This window comes from Rana temporaria, chromosome 9 (genome assembly GCF_905171775.1).
Source record: "Rana temporaria chromosome 9, aRanTem1.1, whole genome shotgun sequence".
In the NCBI taxonomy this organism is placed as follows: domain Eukaryota; kingdom Metazoa; phylum Chordata; class Amphibia; order Anura; family Ranidae; genus Rana; species Rana temporaria.
Genome location: NC_053497.1, coordinates 532,733 through 551,068, shown reverse-complemented (window position 1 = coordinate 551,068; position 18,336 = coordinate 532,733).

Below are 18,336 nucleotides of genomic sequence, written 5' to 3'. Positions count from 1 at the left end.
GCTCCATAATCTCCTATTGCCCGGGGGCCTCATAATCTCCTATTGCCCTGGGGGCCCAATAATCTCCTATTGCCCGGGGGCCTCATAATCTCCTATTGCCCGGGGGCCTCATAATCTCCTATTGCCCGGGGGCCTCATAATCTCCTATTGCCAGGGGGGCTCATTATCTCCTATTGCCAGGGGGCCTCATAATCTCCTATTGCCAGGGGGGCCTCAATCTCCTATTGCCCGGGGGCCTCATAATCTCCTATTGCCCGGGGGCATCATAATCTCCTATTGCCAGGGGGCCTCATAATCTCCTATTGCCAGGGGGCCCCATCATTTCCTATTGCCCGGGGGCTCCATAATCTCCTATTGCCAGGGGGCCCCATAATCTCCTATTGCCCGAGGGCCCCATAATCTCCTATTGCCCGGGGGGCCCCATGAGTTGTCAGCCCGCCCCTGATGCCGGGCCTACCCCTAGGGGGCTTACTCCACTTAGAATGTAAACTACATAGCGCTGTTCTGCAGTCTACCACTTCCCATCAACCACCCCTGATTTTCCCAGATGCCTGCTTATAAATGAATAGGCCCACAAAAAAAAAAAAAAACCTTCACCGTTATGCGAGGGGCATCAGTGCGACCTCTCGTGGGCCTGGAGTCGGTCCCTTCACCTGCAGCCGGGCCGTTTCCATCTTGCCCTTGCGTGGGCCATTTTGGGTGTCGGCCAGAGCAGCAGGGTCCTCGGTCGGTTCTGAAACTCAACACATGCGGAGGCTTTCTTCCCCCAGCCGATAACGGGTAATTTTACCTATCATGATAAATACAGGGGAACCTCGGAATTGCGAGTAACGCGGTTAGCGAGCGTTTCGCAATGCGAGCGCTGTGTATTTATTAAAAACCTAACTCGGTTTGCCAGTGTTGTCTCGCAAAGCGAGCAGGATACATGCCAATGCGGTGTGCAGTACCGTGTTTGGCCTGAGGTGGGAGGGAGACGGAAGCCGACCGGTGCCGACCCCAGCTGACCGGAAATGCTCAGAAAGACACAGAAATACTCAGTTCCCGAGCCTTTCTGAGGTTTGCCGAGGTCTTGCTGAGCTGTCACCAGGCCTTTCCGGCTGTTTTTGAGGCTCTCCGGCGCCCCCCCCCCACGCCTCTGGCCTCATGCGGTATTGAATGCCATTGAAGTCAATGCGGAACGAATTATTTTCGTTTCCATTGACTTCAATGGGGAAACTCGCTTTGATATGCGAGTGCTTTGGATTACGAGCGTTCTCCTGGAATGGATTATCCTCGGAATACGAGGTTCCGCTGTATTATAATTAACGTAGATGTCTCATTTGCTGAGAGTGCTTTTGTCCTTTGAACAATTTCACCCATACAATGTATCTTCTTTTAGAGCGGGGGTGTCAAACTCAATTTCATGGGGGGGCCGCATCAGCACTATGATGGCCCTCAAAAGGGCCGGTTGTATCCGTAAGATTAGATGTCCAGCGCACCCCCTCACCTTTACATTAGATGTCAAGAGCCCCCCCCACCATCAGAAGTTGAGTCCCCCCCCCACTCTCCCTTACATCACAGTGCACCGCCCCTTTCCTTATGCTGCTGCAGGGAAGAAGCTGGATGCATTGCTTGAATGAAGAAAGTACAGGGTCTGGAGTAGGACCAGAGGAGGGCTGGAGGAAAGGTGCGAGGGCCACATGAAATGGCCTGGAGGGTCGGATTCGGGCCTTGTGTTTGACACCTGTGTTTTAGAGCATCTCCTTTTCGCCCCCTGAAGAAGACTGACAACGATAAAGTTGAAACGCGTCAGTTTTTCTTGTTTGCTTTTATTCCAAGATCATCATGCTATGTTACGGTATATGTACCCTGACGGCAGTATTATTATGTCTATGCTTTTACCCACTGCCAGTATCGCTTTCCCTCGTGTTATAAATGAATAGGCTGGCCCAACCCACAGTACCCACCCAGGGGGGGCAGGGTTTCTGAAAATGGGGTAATAGTGACCCATGCTTACATTCTCTGTTACAGTAGGCTAGATTCAGGTACCTTTGCGTTTTTTTTGCGGAAGCGAAGGGCAACGTTTTTGCCCTGCGCCCCCGCAAATTTACTGCGCTACCCGCGATTCACGGAGCAGTAGCTCCGTAAATTGCGGGTGCGCTCTTTAAAATTGCCCGGCGTAAGCGAGCGCCTAATTTAAATGATCCCGTAGGGGGCGGGAATCATTTAAATTAGGCGCGTTTCCGCGGCGATCGTAGAGCGCATGCTCCGTCGGGAAACTTTCCCGACGTGCATTGCGGCAAATGACGTCGCAAGGACGTCATTTGCTTCGAAGTGAACGTGAATGGCGTCCAGCGCCATTCACGAATCACTTACGCAAACTACGTAAAATTCTAATTTCGCGACGCGGGAACGACGGGTATACGTAACATGGGTTAAATTAGCTGAGAGTGCTCAGCTATGTGAAAACCGCCGTACGGAAACGACGTAAACTGCGTACGCAGGGCTCGCGCAACATTGTGAATCGGCGTTAGTATGCAATTTGCATACTATACGCTGAGCACAATGGGAACGCCCCCTAGCGGCCATCGCAAGAATGCAGCCTAAGATATGAGGGCATAAGGAGCCTTATGCCGCGCAGATCTTAGGCTGCAGTCGGCGTAACGAGGTTCCTGAATCAGGAGCATTCGTTACGCCGGGGCAAGTAAGCAATTGCGCCTGTGTAACTATGGTTACACAGGCGCAATTGCTTCTTGAATCCAGCCCAGTGTTTTTTAAATATATATAATAAGACAATTTGGGGTCATTGGTTTGTCTGTTTTTATTTTCAACTTTCGCTATCTGTTGTTTGGAATGTCTTTCTGGAAGTATCTCAGGCCAACGCGTTCCGGAAGACTCGCTGCCTCGGTGACTTGTGTGTCTTTTCTTTAGCATTTCAGATCAACAATCCTTCGGGGATTACAGATCTGTCCCCTGACATAACTGGGTCGTTAGCGATGGAGAGTGAAGGACGCAATTGTCACAAGAAGAAGACAAAACTCGCTTGTTTTTTCCAACTAGGTCACCCTATAAAATGGAGCGGCTTCTTTCCCTATCAATTCTTTCATTGCTTTTTCTTTTTTAACAGGTCGGGAAAATATTCATTCTGAAAAGCAGCGGCGGCTAGTGCTCCAAATTTTCCGGGGGGGCTAAAAAAACTGATAAAAACCCCCATCAATTGCCACCACTGTGCCATCAAATGCAGCCACTGTGCCATAAATTTCCACCACTGTGCCATCAAACACTGTCTCTGTGCCCATCAAACGCAGCCACTGTGCCCATCAATAGCAGCCACTGTGCCCATCAAACGCAACCACTGTGCCATCAATAGCAGCCACTGTGCCCATCAAACGCAGCCACTGTGTCCATCAAACGCAGCCACTGTGCCCATCAAACGGAGCCACTGTGCCATCAAACACTGTCTCTGTGCCCATCGAATGCAGCCACTGTGCCCATCAATAGCAGCTACTGTGCCCATCAATTGCTGCCACTGTGCCCATCAACTTCCACCACTGTGCCCATCAAACGCTGTCACTGTGCCCATCAAATGCAGCCACTGTGCCCATCAATAGCAGCTACTGTGCCCATCAAATGACGCCACTGTGCCCATCAATTTCCACCACTGTGCCCATCAAACACAGCCACTGTACCTATCAAATGTAGCTACTGTGCCCACCAAACGCAGCCACTGTGCCCATCAAACGCAGCCACTGTGCCATAAATTGCCATCCCTGTGCCATCAAACACTGTCTGTGCCCATCAAATGCAGCCACTGTACCCATATATTGCTGCCACTGTGCCATCAAGCGCAGCTACTGTGCCCATCAATTTCCACCACTTTGCCCATCAAGCGCAGCCACTGTGCACCATCAATAGCAGCCACTGTGCCCATCAAATGCAGCCACTGTGCCCATCAAACACAGCCACTGTACCTATGAAATGCAGCCACTGTGCCCATCAATTGTTGCCAGTGTGCCCATAAATTGCCGCTACTGTGTCCATCAATTGTTGCCAGTGTTCCCATCAATTACCGCGGAATTCAAATTCGGCGGGTAGGGGGCGTGTTTCATTTAAATGAAGCGCGTCCCCGCGCCGAACGAACTGCGCATGCGCCGTCCCTAAAATATCCCAGCGTGCATTGGTTTTGACGTGGACGTAAATTACGTCCAGCACCATTCATGGACGACTTACGCAAACGACGTAATTTTTTTAATTTTCGCCGCGGGAACGACGGCCATACTTAACATTGGTTGCACCTCATAGACCCAGTGGCAACTTTACGCCGGGAAAAGCCTAACGTAAACGTCGTAACTTTACTGCGTCGGCCGCGCGTACGTTCAGGAATTCGCGTATCTAGCTAATTTGCATACTCGACGCGGAAATGGACGGAAGCACCACCTAGCGGGAAAAAAACAAAACAAATGTAGCTCCCGGCATTGCGGCCGGCCTGCTGAAGAGCGCCACCGGCACAGCAATTGCTAATATTGCTACTTGGCCTAGGGAGGGGAGTGACAGGTGCCCCCATGATGGCCGATGACTGGCCATTGATGGCACAGTGGCTGCTTTTGATGGGCACAGTGGCTGCAATAGATTTTTTTCTCAGTTTGCGCCCCCCCCCCTAAAATTTTCAGTACCAGCCCCAGTGGTCCCCAGTGTCCCTCTCTGTCCTCGTCGCACTGCGTCCCTCCCTGTCTCTGGTTATCTGAAAGGTTTCAAATATTTTGACAGGGGCGCAGTTTCAGTGCTTGCCATAGGCGCCTTTTTTACTAGATATGCCTCTGCCCCCACCACCCCAAGTCCTGCCCTGATGGTGGGCGACTATCCTGCAGGGAGTTGGGAGGGACAGGTTCCTGCTACAGGTGGTGTGTCGTGACGCGGCAGCTTGCTGTCTCTCGCCTTGAGGGACATTCCACAGCAAGCACAAGTTCTGTCCCCGAAGAAAGGAGGACTCTTGGCATCTCCGCCTTCCGTTGGCTTCACAGAAGTTCTGTTGCAATTTCTTGGGCTCGGGCACAACTGTTAACCATTTTTTTTTCAGCCTGGACTTAATTTTGCTTTGCATGTGACCCCCCCCCCCCCCCCCCCACACACACACTCCAGATGTTTAGAGGAGCATTTTTCATATTGCGTGAGACATTCTCCGAAGGTCATCTTTCTGATGCATGTGTTTGTGTTTTCAATTGTTTGAACTGATCTAAAAAAGCTTAACACTAGATGTAAACCCAATCACCGAAATCTTATACCCTGTAAGCCTAAACATGTTAATGTCATTTCCAAAGTTGTTTTCAATTTTTTTTTAAAGCCGAACTCTCGAGATCAGCAAATATTATCGAAATCCGTTCTCTATGTACAGTACAGAGCCCAATCCCGTACAGGCTGGAGGGGGCGTACATGTTGTATTTTGTCCCATCTTCGAATGTCCTTTGTAGGCCTAGCTATGAGGTCAGATAGCACACCCCCTTGGACCCCCCCCCCCCCCCTGAAAATGTAGCCAGCAGTGACACAGCTGATTGATAAGCCCTTGACTGAGACAAGCAGTGGCAAGAGGAATGCAGAGGGGAGAAGGCGTGTCATCCTCCCATTCCTCTGCATTCTTCTTGCCGCTGTTTGTCTAAGACATGTGCTTGGAGCCCAATCCTGTGCCAAGAGGAATGCAAAGGTTACAGAGGGGAGGGGGGCGTGTCATCGTCCCATCCCTCTGCATTCGTCTTGCCGCTGCTTGTCTTAGACAAGTCCTTGGAGCCCAATCCCGTGCAAGCTGTTGTACTTTGTCGCATCTTCCTGCATTCTTCGTCAGCCTATCTAGGAGGTCAGACATGACATCCCCTTGGACCGCCCCTCATATAATAATGTAGCTAGCAGTGACACAGCTGACTGATAAGCCCTTGACTGACACAAGCAGCGGCAAGAGAAATGCAGAGGGGAGAATCCCGTGCAGGCTGGGGGGGTCCTTGTTGTAGTTTGTCCCATCTTCCTATGTCCTTTGTAAGCCTAGCTATGAGGTCAGACAGCACTGCCCCTTGGACCACCCCACAGTTGACTGAGAAGCCCTTGACTGAGACAAGCAGCGGCAAGAGGAATGCAGAGGGGAGAAGGCATGTCATCCTCCCATCCCTCTGCATTCTTTTTGCCGCCGCTTGCCTCAGACAAGTTCTTGGGGGCCAGAGATAGAGACTGGCAACCAAAGCAGCCATCTCCTTGCTACCACTACCAGTGTTGTCAACTGTCCTTCTTTTTACGAACAGTCCGCAAAAACGGGCACTTTTTTCCCCTGTCCATAGATGCCCGTAGTAACGGGAATGCGCCAGTTAAAATAGCCGTGACCAGCCAAATGCCGAGCCGAGCAAAACCTGTATTCGGGCGGCGGGGGGGGGGGGGCGGATCTCACAGGCTGTGCGTTGCTGACGCACTTGACGAGGCGAGTCACGATGTATTAGCACATCCCACCACTGCAGCCACTAATCACTAACCAAGAACACTGGAGCAGCACGTGGCAGAATGGAGGAGCCTTGCATCCAGGGCCAGGCAATCCAGAGTCCACGGGGGCTGGGGGGGAGTCGGGACGGAGTGACAGCCCAGCCGAGTGAGCGGACGATGACAGCAGGTGATGAAGCAGGTGGGGATGGTTGCCCGGGACAGTCCCGCATTTTGCAGGTCTATCCCGGGCACCGTCATTCCAGGACAATACAGTGTCCCGGAAGGAAACTCACACAGCCACCCCCCCCCCCCCCCGGGCCAATCTGATGCCCCCAAAAAAGGCCGCCACATCATTCCTTTACTCACTGACAGTACTTATCCTGGCAGGGAATGCCTGGAGGAGCGCAATCCCCCGCCCCCTGCTTGTGATTGGAGAAATCATAAATCGCTCCTCTTGTGTCCAATTAGCACAAGTTGATTTTTGGGAAGGGAGGTGTGCCTGAATGGTAGTTTGGAAATGTGGTTATCCTAATGGTGAGAGAGGGGGATGGAGGCAGAGGGTAATGGTGCATTGGTGGCAGGGGGGGATGGTGTCAAAGGGGTGGTAGTGACAGAAAGGGATTTGGTCAATTGGTGGCAGGGGGTGATGGTGCATTGGTGGCAGGGGGGGATGGTGGCAAAAGGGTGGTGGTGACAGAGGGGGGTGGTGCATTGGTGGCAGGGGCTGATGGTGCATTGGTGGCAGCAGGGGGATGGTGGCAAAAGGGTGGTGGTGACAGAGGGGGATGGTGCATTGGTGGCAGGGGGTGATGGTGGCAGAGGGAAATGGTGCATTGGTGGCAGAGGGGGGTGGTGGCAGGGGGTGGTTGTGGCAGAGGGGGTTGATGGTAGCAGAGAGGGATGGTGGTGGCAGAGGGTAATGGAGGTAGGGTGTGATGGTGGCAGAGGGGTGATGGTGGCAGGGGGTGATGGTGCATTGGTGATGGGGGGATGGTGGCATAAGGGTGGTGGTGACAGAGGGGGATGGTGCATTGGTGACAGGGGGTGATGGTGGTAGAGGGAAATGGTGCATTGGTGGCAGAGGGGGATGGTGGCAGGGGGTGGTTGTGGCAGAGGGGGTTGATGGTAGCAGAGAGGGATGGTGGTGGCAGAGGGTAATGGAGGTAGGGTGTGATGGTGGCAGAGGGGTGATGGTGCATTGGTGACGGGGGGGGGGGTGGTGGCAAAAGGGTGGTGGTGACAGAGGGGAATGGTGCATTGGTGGCAGGGGGTGATGGTGGCAGAGGGAAATGGTGCATTGGTGGCAGAAGAGGATGGTGGCAGGGGGTGGTTGTGGCAGAGGAGGGTGATGGTGGCAGAGAGGGATGGTGGTGGCAGAGGGTAATGGAGGTAGGGTGTGATGGTGGCAGGGGGGTGATGGTGGCAGAGGGTGATGGTGAATTGGTGACAGGGGGTGGTGGCAAAAGGGTGGTGGTGACAGAGGGGGATGGTGCATTGGTGGCAGGGGGTGATGGTGGCAGAGGGAAATGGTGCATTGGTGGCAGAGGGGGGTGGTGGCAGGGGGTGGTTGTGGCAGAGGGGGTTGATGGTAGCAGAGAGGGATGGTGGTGGCAGAGGGTAATGGAGGTAGGGTGTGATGGTGGCAGAGGGGTGATGGTGGCAGGGGGTGATGGTGCATTGGTGATGGGGGGGGATGGTGGCATAATGGTGGTGGTGACAGAGGGGGATGGTGCATTGGTGGCAGGGGGTGATGGTGGTAGAGGGAAATGGTGCATTGGTGGCAGAGGGGGATGGTGGCAGGGGGTGGTTGTGGCAGAGGGCATTGATGGTAGCAGAGAGGGATGGTGGTGGCAGAGGGTAATGGAGGTAGGGTGTGATGGTGGCAGAGGGGTGATGGTGGCAGGGGGTGATGGTGCATTGGTGATGGGGGGGATGGTGGCATAAGGGTGGTGGTGACAGAGGGGGATGGTGCATTGGTGACAGGGGGTGATGGTGGTAGAGGGAAATGGTGCATTGGTGGCAGAGGGGGATGGTGGCAGGGGGTGGTTGTGGCAGAGGGGGTTGATGGTAGCAGAGAGGGATGGTGGTGGCAGAGGGTAATGGAGGTAGGGTGTGATGGTGGCAGAGGGGTGATGGTGCATTGGTGACGGGGGGGGGGGGGTGGTGGCAAAAGGGTGGTGGTGACAGAGGGGAATGGTGCATTGGTGGCAGGGGGTGATGGTGGCAGAGGGAAATGGTGCATTGGTGGCAGAAGAGGATGGTGGCAGGGGGTGGTTGTGGCAGAGGAGGGTGATGGTGGCAGAGAGGGATGGTGGTGGCAGAGGGTAATGGAGGTAGGGTGTGATGGTGGCAGGGGGGTGATGGTGGCAGAGGGTGATGGTGCATTGGTGACAGGGGGTGGTGGCAAAAGGGTGGTGGTGACAGAGGGGGATGGTGCATTGGTGGCAGGGGGTGATGGTGGCAGAGGGAAATGGTGCATTGGTGGCAGAGGGGGGTGGTGGCAGGGGGTGGTTGTGGCAGAGGGGGTTGATGGTAGCAGAGAGGGATGGTGGTGGCAGAGGGTAATGGAGGTAGGGTGTGATGGTGGCAGAGGGGTGATGGTGGCAGGGGGTGATGGTGCATTGGTGATGGGGGGGGATGGTGGCATAATGGTGGTGGTGACAGAGGGGGATGGTGCATTGGTGGCAGGGGGTGATGGTGGTAGAGGGAAATGGTGCATTGGTGGCAGAGGGGGATGGTGGCAGGGGGTGGTTGTGGCAGAGGGCATTGATGGTAGCAGAGAGGGATGGTGGTGGCAGAGGGTAATGGAGGTAGGGTGTGATGGTGGCAGAGGGGTGATGGTGCATTGGTGACGGGGGGTGGTGGCAAAAGGGTGGTGGTGACAGAGGGGAATGGTTCATTGGTGGCAGGGGGTGATGGTGGCAGAGGGAAATGGTGCATTGGTGGCAGAAGAGGATGGTGGCAGGGGGTGGTTGTGGCAGAGGAGGGTGATGGTGGCAGAGAGGGATGGTGGTGGCAGAGGGTAATGGAGGTAGGGTGTGATGGTGGCAGAGGGGTGATGGTGGCAGAGGGTGATGGTGCATTGGTGACGGGGGGTGGTGGCAAAAGGGTGGTGGTGACAGAGGGGGATGGTGCATTGGTGGCAGGGGGTGATGGTGGCAGAGGGAAATGGTGCATTGGTGGCAGAGGGGGATGGTGGCAGGGGGCGGTTGTGGCAGAGGGGGTTGATGGTAGCAGAGAGGGATGGTGGTGGCAGAGGGTAATGGAGGTAGGGTGTGATGGTGGCAGAGGGGTGATGGTGGCAAGGGGTGATGGTGCATTGGTGACGGGGGGGATGGTGGCAAAAGGGTGGTGGTGACAGAGGGGAATGGTGCATTGGTGGCAGGGGGTGGTTGTGGCAGAGGAGGGGGATGGTGGCAGAGAGGGATGGTGGTGGCAGAAGGTAATGGAGGTAGGGTGTGATGGTGGCAGGGGGTGATGGTGACAGCTGATGGAGGCAAGAGGTGATTGGACTAAATAATTTGCCCTTATTATGTCAAAATTAACAAAAACATTTTTTTTTTACCTTAATATCTCCCTTAAATCACATTGCTATTTGCCTAGCGTACTTGTTTGTAGCCTAAATACTTAAATGTCCACCTAAAATGTGATTTTGTAACTTTTGTGAAATGCCAGTGGCTGTGCCAGTGAATTTTGGGTGCCGTGCCAGTAAATTTCAATCTGGTAGGTTGGCAACACTGCTTGCTACCTGTATTGTAAGACAGATGTGGGGCGAGGGGGGTGCCCTTCCCATCTAAGAAGATGGGACACAATACGTCATGCACTTGGTCCCCTAGTGGACTAAACGCTGAAATAATTGAAGTGAGATATTTTACATGGTGGTCTTCTCTACAATACAGCAACGCTCAGAGGGGGGGGGGTACTAACTGTCTTATTTACAGAAGGAACTTTTCAAGTAGCAACATCATCATGGTCTCTTTAAAAGAATTAATTTGATCTTTGTTTCCTCTTGTCAAGATGTACCGCTTAACACGCCGCGCCGCGCCTCCCGTTAATCTTGGCCAGTCAATAATAATGTAGCGTGAATTAGGTTGTGTTGGGACCGTTGCAGTTCTGAAGGCAACACGTCGTTTCATTAAAGCGTTTCCGTTTTAGGTCAACGTTTTGTTGGCTTCATTGGAAATAAGTGACTAAATGAATCAACGTTCGGGGGGGGGGTTCGCTCCACGAAAGACTCTCCTGCCCGTTTTTTATCCCTCCGCTTGATGGATCCCACGGCCCTCCTGATGACACCATGATGAATGGTCTACATGCTGCTCATATTAAACACGCTTCCTCCCAACAGACACTCCGCTTTACAAATGACTTTGTTAACCTGGCAGGTTCCATGAGTGATAATGATAATGGCTCTTCTGGAATCTGCCGAAAAGGAAATCAATAACCTCAGAGGATGAAGGGGGGGGGGAGTTTTATCTCAAACTTCTCAATAAGATAAAGTTGGGAATGCAATTCATTTACAATATCTATTAGGAACGTGTTTATGGAGTCTATGGGTTAGAGTGGATGTAATCCCTAAATGAGTGACAGTTAGTTTGCTCTGTGCAACGTCTGTCATAAATAACTGCCATTTTTTTTTTAAATACTTGTGATTAATTTTTTTATCCTCTTAGTGATGTTGACCTCCTGCAGCCACTTCCCGTCTACATGTACTCCACAAATGACTGCATGCAATTTCTTAGGTTGGGTTTCCCAATGGTGACAACAATGGACCATGCCAGCCACCTGCTGTCTACATGCCCTCCACCAGTGGCAGTGTGCCATATCTAAGGGTTATCAATTGACAGTGACAACAATGGACCATGCCAGCCACTTCCTGTCTACATGCCCTCCACCAGTGGCAGCATGCCATATCTAAGGGTTGTCAATGGACAGTGACAACAATGGACCAGGCCTGCCACTTCCTGTCTGCATGTACTCCACAAATGACTGCATCTCATTTTTTAGGTTGGGTTTCCCAATGGTGACAACAATGGACCAGGCCTGCCACTTCCTGTCTACATCCACTCCACCAGTGGCAGCATGCCATATCTAAGGGTTGTCAATGGACAGTGACAACAATGGACCATGCCTGGCACCTGCTGTCTACATGCCCTCCACCAGTGGCAGTGTGCCATATCAAAGGGTTGTCAATTGACAGTGACAACAATGGACCATGCCAGCCACTTCCTGTCTACATCCACTCCACCAGTGACAGCATGCCATATCTAAGGGTTGTCAATGGACAGTGACAACAATGGACCAGGCCTGCCACTTCCTGTCTACATGTACTCCACAAATGGCTGCATGCAATTTCTTAGGTTGGGTTTCCCAATGGTGACAACAATGGGAAACCCAAGTGGCCTGCCACTTCCTGCCTTGCCTGCCACTTCCTGTCTACATGCCCTCCATCAGTGGCAGCGTGCCATATCTAAGGGTTGTTAATTGATGTGACAACAATGGACCAGGACTGCCACTTCCCATCTACAACTCTACATGTACTCCACAAATGGCTGGAATTTCTTAGGTTGGGTTTCCCAATGGTGACAACAATGGACCATGCCAGTGCCACTTCCTGTCTACATCCACTCCACCAGTGACAGCATGCCATACCTAAAGGTTGTTAACTGATGGTGACAACTGACAGCAATGGACCATCCTTGCCATTTGCTGTCTACAACCACTCCACCAGTGACAGCATGCCAAACGTAAGGGTTGTTAACTGATGGTGACAACAACAGACCAGGCCTGTCACTTCCTGTCTACATTTACTCCACCAGTGGCAGTGTGCCATATCTAAGGGTTGTTAATCGATGGTGACCACAGTGGACCATGCCTGGCACTTCCTGTCTACATGTACTCCACAAATGGCTGCATGCAATTTCTTAGGTTGGGTTTCCCAATGGTGACAACAATGACCATGCCTGCCACTTCCTGTCTACATGCCCTCCACCAGTGGCAGCGTGCCATATCTAAGGGTTGTTAATCGATGGTGACCACAGTGGACCATGCCTGGCACTTCCTGTCTACATGTACTCCACAAATGGCTGCATGCAATTTCTTAGGTTGGGTTTCCCAATGGTGACAACAATGGACCAGGCCTGCCACTTCCTGTCTACATGCCCTCCACCAGTGGCAGCATGCCATATCTAAGGGTTGTCAATTGACAGTGACAACAATGGACCATGCCTGGCACTTGCTGTCTATATGCCTTCCACCAGTGGCAGTGTGCCATATCTAATGGTTGTCAATTGACAGTGACAACAATGGACCAGGCCTGCCACTTCCTGTCTACGTGCCCTCCACCAGTGACAGCGTGCTATATCTAAAGGTTGTTAATCAATGGTGACCACAGTGGACCATGCCTGCCACTTCCCATCTACATCCACTCCACAAATGGCTGCATCTCATTTCTTAGGTTGGGTTTCCCAATGGTGACAACAATGGACCAGGCCTGCCACTTCCTGTCTACATGCCCTCCACCAGTGACAGCGTACCATATGTAAGGGTTGTTAACTGATGGAGACAACAATGGACCCTGTCTGCCACTTGCTGTCTACATCCACTCCACCAGTGGCAGTGTACCATATCTGAGGCCGGGTTCACACCTATGCGAATTGAATGCGCGTTTCCCCCGCATTCAATTTGCATAGCAGGAGAATGTGACTGGCCGGTTCACATATCTCTGCAGAGGGTCCGGTGCGGTGTGCCGGAAAAAACACGTGCCTTTTTTGGTGCGTTTCAGGTTCTATTTCAGCCCAAAATTCAGGCTGAAATCGGACCTGAACCCGTGAACCAGCACAAACCGGACCCCTGCTGTGAGCCGCATGCGGGGGACGGTGTGAACTCGGCCTAAGGGTTGTTAATTGATGGTGACCACAGTGGACCAGGCCTGGCACTTTCTGTCTACAAGCCCTTCACCAATCACCAGTGACAGCTTGTCATATCTAAGGGTTGTTAACTGATGGTGAAAACAATGGACCCGGTCTTGCACTTCCTGTCTACATGTACTCCACCAGTGACAGCATGCAATTTCTTAGGTTGGGTTTCCCAATGGTGACCACAATAGGAAACCCAAGTGGCCTGCCACTTCCTTCCTTGCCTGCCAGTGCCACTTCCTGTCTACATGCCCTCCACCAGTGCCAGCATGCCATAGCTAAGGGTTGCTACCACAGTGGACCATGCCTGGGTAATGTGTGTTGAAATGGCCACCTCATTGTAGTCTCCATCAGAGGCCCATGTCACAGGGTGACAATGCAGAAGAAGCAATTGGGAGACAGGAACAGAGCATTGTCACCCTTTAACAGGAAGTGCCTGAACAAAGACCTTTGTGGCAGGATCATTAGGAATCATGGCAATGATAGCTGCAGATTTAAATATATTGAAAATAACTTCTTGTCACTCATTCATCTTTGAATTGTAGTAAACAGGCCAATTATTCTACCCGGTGCCATGCTTGGTGATGGCATCTTTATGTACATTTCAAAGAAAAAAATGTATACAGTATTTACTATAACAGCAATTTAAAAAAGCACAATAATAATAAAAGCAATTTAAAAAAATATATATTGTATTTTTTATGTATTATGTCACTGAAAACTGCAAATTTAAATATATTGAAAATCATTTTCATTTTATATATTCTTGTTTAATATATTTGTATTGAAATTTAAATCATAGAAAATTACAGGAAGAAGAGAGAAAAAAAGGGAAAAAAATACAACTAACTAAGTGAAAATGTACAGGAGAGCACATAGGTGCCTTAAGTGTATCTAGTGACACGTTTATGACTCTTGCAAACATATATTATATACATTTTATACACTTTTAATATATTGAAAATAAGTTTTTAAAGCTTCTGTCACTCATTTATCTTTAAATTGTAGTACATAGATCAACTATTATTATATTTTGGCACAGTCCTTGGTGAAAATATCCCTATGTACATTTTTAAGAAAAAAAATCATAATTACAATAAAAGCTATTACAAATAGTCAACATAATAAAAACAATGATAAAAATACGTATTATATTGTATTTTATATTGTATGTTATATGTTCTCATAAGTATATTTATTAACATTGCCAGGGAAACATGGGAGAGTGAGAGTTCCCCTCATCGAAGTGTGATTGAACATGTGGCCCAAATGCAAGATAGAATTGCCCAAGTGATGCCGATTGTGACGGTACATTTAGCCCAAGCCCAGTTGGCTCAACAAAGGATTTACAATCGTGGGGCCCAGGTCCGTTCCTTTGCACCTGGTGATAGGGTGTTGGTGTTGGTCCCCACGGTCAAAACTAAATTCCTAGCCAAATGGCAGGGTCCATATGAAGTGTTGGAAAAAATGGGAGTGGTGAATTATAAAATTAGCCAACCGGGAAGACGAAAACCTGAGCAGCTCTATCACGTGAACTTGCTGAAACCATGGAAGGATAGAGAGTCCTTGGTCGCTAAGACTACCCGATTTTCTGCTCCATTTAACCTGGCTGTCCCTGAAGTTGGGATAGCGGAGACTCTATCCAAAACTCAGCAACAGGAGGTTAAAGAATTTGTGCTCCGTAATAAGGAGAAGATTTCAGACCTGCCAGGTTGGGTCTCTGGAGTTGAACATGACATTATCACCACACCAGGGGATAAGGTCAAGTTGAAGCCTTATAGAATTCCGGAAGCCCGGCGAGAGGCAATTTGCCAGGAAGTAAAAAAAAATGCTTGAGCTGTGGGTGATAGAAGAGTCAAATAGTGATTGGTCCAGTCCCATTGTCTTAGCGCCCAAACCAGATGGAAGTTGGCGGTTTTGTAATGACTTTCGCCGCCTGAATCAAATTACTAAGTTTGACACCTATCCTATGCCCCGCATAGATGAACTGATTGATCGCCTAGGTACTGCCCGGTACATGACAACGTTAGACCTGACCAAGGGTCATTGGCAAATTCCTCTCTCGGAGTCGGCCAGCGAAAAAACAGCATTTGTAACTCCAGACGGATCTTTCCAATATCGGAGAATGCCTTTTGGGTTACAGAATGCTCCCGCCACATTCCAACGCACCATGGATAAGACCCTTCGGCATCATTGAGCCTATGCTGCTGCATGCCTCGATGACGTTGTCATTCACAGTGAGGATTGGGAATCACACTTGCCAAAAGTTCAGGCTGTGTTGGATTCCATCTGGAAAGCCGGGTTTACAGCCAATCCAAAAAATGTACCCTTGGGCTAGAAGAGGCAAAGTATCTGGGGTATACCATTGGAAGAGGTCTAATCAAGCCCCAAATAAATAAAGTTGAGGCTATTCAGGATTGGCCACGTCCCACCAACAAGAAACAGGTTTGCGCATTTTTGGGGATCGCGGGCTATTATCGCCGTTTTATCCCCCATTTTGCCTCACAGGCTGCTCCCCTGACCAATTTGACCAAAGGGAAGGAGTCTGTCATGATCAAATGGACTCCCGAAGCAGAAGCAGCTTTTCAGGCTTTAAAACAGGCCTTATGTAGTCAGCCAGTTTTAAATTCGCCTGATTTTTCACGGGACTTTGTGGTTCAGACAGATGCGTCAAATATGGGCTTAGGAGCTGTACTGTCTCAGATTATCAAGGGGGAGGAACACCTGTTATGTACCTCAGCCAAAAGTTGAAGGCCCATGAGGAGAATTTGTGCCACCATTGAGAAAGAATGTTTGGCGGTGAAATGGGCTTTGGATTCTCTCCGGTACTACCTCGTGGGTAGACAGTTTGAACTAGTGACGGATCATGCCCCATTAAAGTGGATGGCACAGAACAAAGAGACCAATAGGAGAATAAATAGGTGGTTCCTGGCCCTCCAGGAATTTAGTTTTGTGGTAACGCATCGCCCCGGGGGCTAGAATGGGGAATGCAGATGGGTTATCCCGAGTGCATGCCTGCCTGGCAACCTGTGTCCCAACCCTATTGTTGAAACAAGAGGGGGGGGGGGTATGTGACAGGAAGTCAGGTGAGTCTGGGGGTGTTGTCACAGACGGGAGATAGATTTCTGCCTTGTTTAGACAATACACCAATTGTTATTAGGCGTCGGCTGCAAAAGTAGCCAGGAAAGGTTTAGGGCCGTTGGAAAACTTCAGCTGTTCAGAATGAGGCAATTAAGGCCTCTATAAGTAATCCAGAGGATTACCACTGATTTGCTGCATCCTGAGGCTTTCTGAGTGAAGGAGAGCAGTAGCTGAAAGTCTTCTGAGGATGTGAGGAGGAAATTGATTTTTCTGTGTGATAAAAATCAAAAAGAGACTATTGTTTTACTGCTGTATGACCAGCAGTGTCTGCCCAGTACTAGGCTGTGCCAGACTCCCTAGATAGGTTCCTGTGTGGTGAAGGTAGACGCCCCAAGTGGCCAGGGTTTATTTTATGTTTGATTTTGTTTATGCTGTTTGGATGTTTGCACTTGTTTCCAGCAAGATGGAAGAATAAACCAAAATCTTTGTTTTCAACCGTCTTCGACTGCCAGTCTGTATAAATTCAGTGTGTAGTGAACCCATCCAAGGGGTCACACACCCCGCTACCAATCTAACCCCTTACAATATATATATATATATATATATATATATATATATATATATATATATATACTTTATTTTATATTTATTTGTATGTATATTCATTTGTATTGTAGTTCAGTTTAATTTATGCATTTATTTGTATATTTATTGTTTATTTATGTTGTTTATATTTATTTTGCATTTTATATTGCATTCACATTGTAAAATATACTGAACAGTAAATGGCATACCCTATTCTGTGCGTAGTTGGGTCTATAATCTGTCTATCTACGGACATACGTAAAATAAATACCACTTCCTTACTGGAAGAGCGTTGGCGCCTAGCATAGCCCACACAAAGTTTTTAGCTGATCTGCCTCTGAAATCATAAATATGCAGAAAGTCAGTTCCCAGCTATTAATTGCTCCACTCGGTGTCTCGCGGGGTGAGCTTACAGCTCGTGTCCTAATTCTGGCAGATCTTCCAGTTACCGGCGATGTCCCTGAACAGAAGTCAGGTTGAGTTGCGCTTTTTGCCTTTGGGTTACGATGGACAGATATCCGGCTCGTTGACTGAACTTGGAACGAGCTTTGAAATATTATGGAAATGAGATGGATATCTGGGGAGTTGGTGGTGAAATCTCGCTGTCTGATCCATGGAAGGCTCGTACTTGGAAGCTCATTTTTGAGTCCTAATTTTGGAGGACAATCTGGTCTATAAATAGAGCTTCTTTCTTTGCATTGTTCATATTGTTCTAATCATGAACTGCATTCATCTATTCTGTAGATAAGGGGGGGGGGGGATTCTGTATGTGTTGTATGAACAATCTCGTAGTAGTTGGGTGTATTACAGGACATCTATACTACTTATGAGAAGAGATGGATCATCCCCAAGGCAATGTAGACAAGAACCGAAGGCCCAGTGAAAGCCCAGGGGTCCCAGCTAAAGCCTTCTTGCTCCAGCAATAAACTTGAGCATTTGTTCAAGGCTGTACACTGGCCTATCACTTTATGAGGGAGGGTGGACCATGCCTTCGGAAAGTATTTAGTCACAAACACTCGTGGTCCCCATCATGGGTTGGCATGACAAGGTAACAACACCAGACCCTTATCCAAGCATGCAGCCCAGCAGGCCAGGAAAGAGGGGGAGGGGCAAATTAGTGCCCCCCCCTCCTCAACCATACTAGGCCACATGCCCTCAACAGGTAGGTGTGCTTTGGGTTGGGGGGGGGGGGCTCTGCCTCCCCACCCAAAGTACCTTGTCCCCATGTTGAAGCCACCTTGTCTTCACACAGAGAATTCGAAAAGGTCGATAATTTTTCAGCTGATACCGAGTTCTTATCGTTTAGAAATTTGGGGATTTG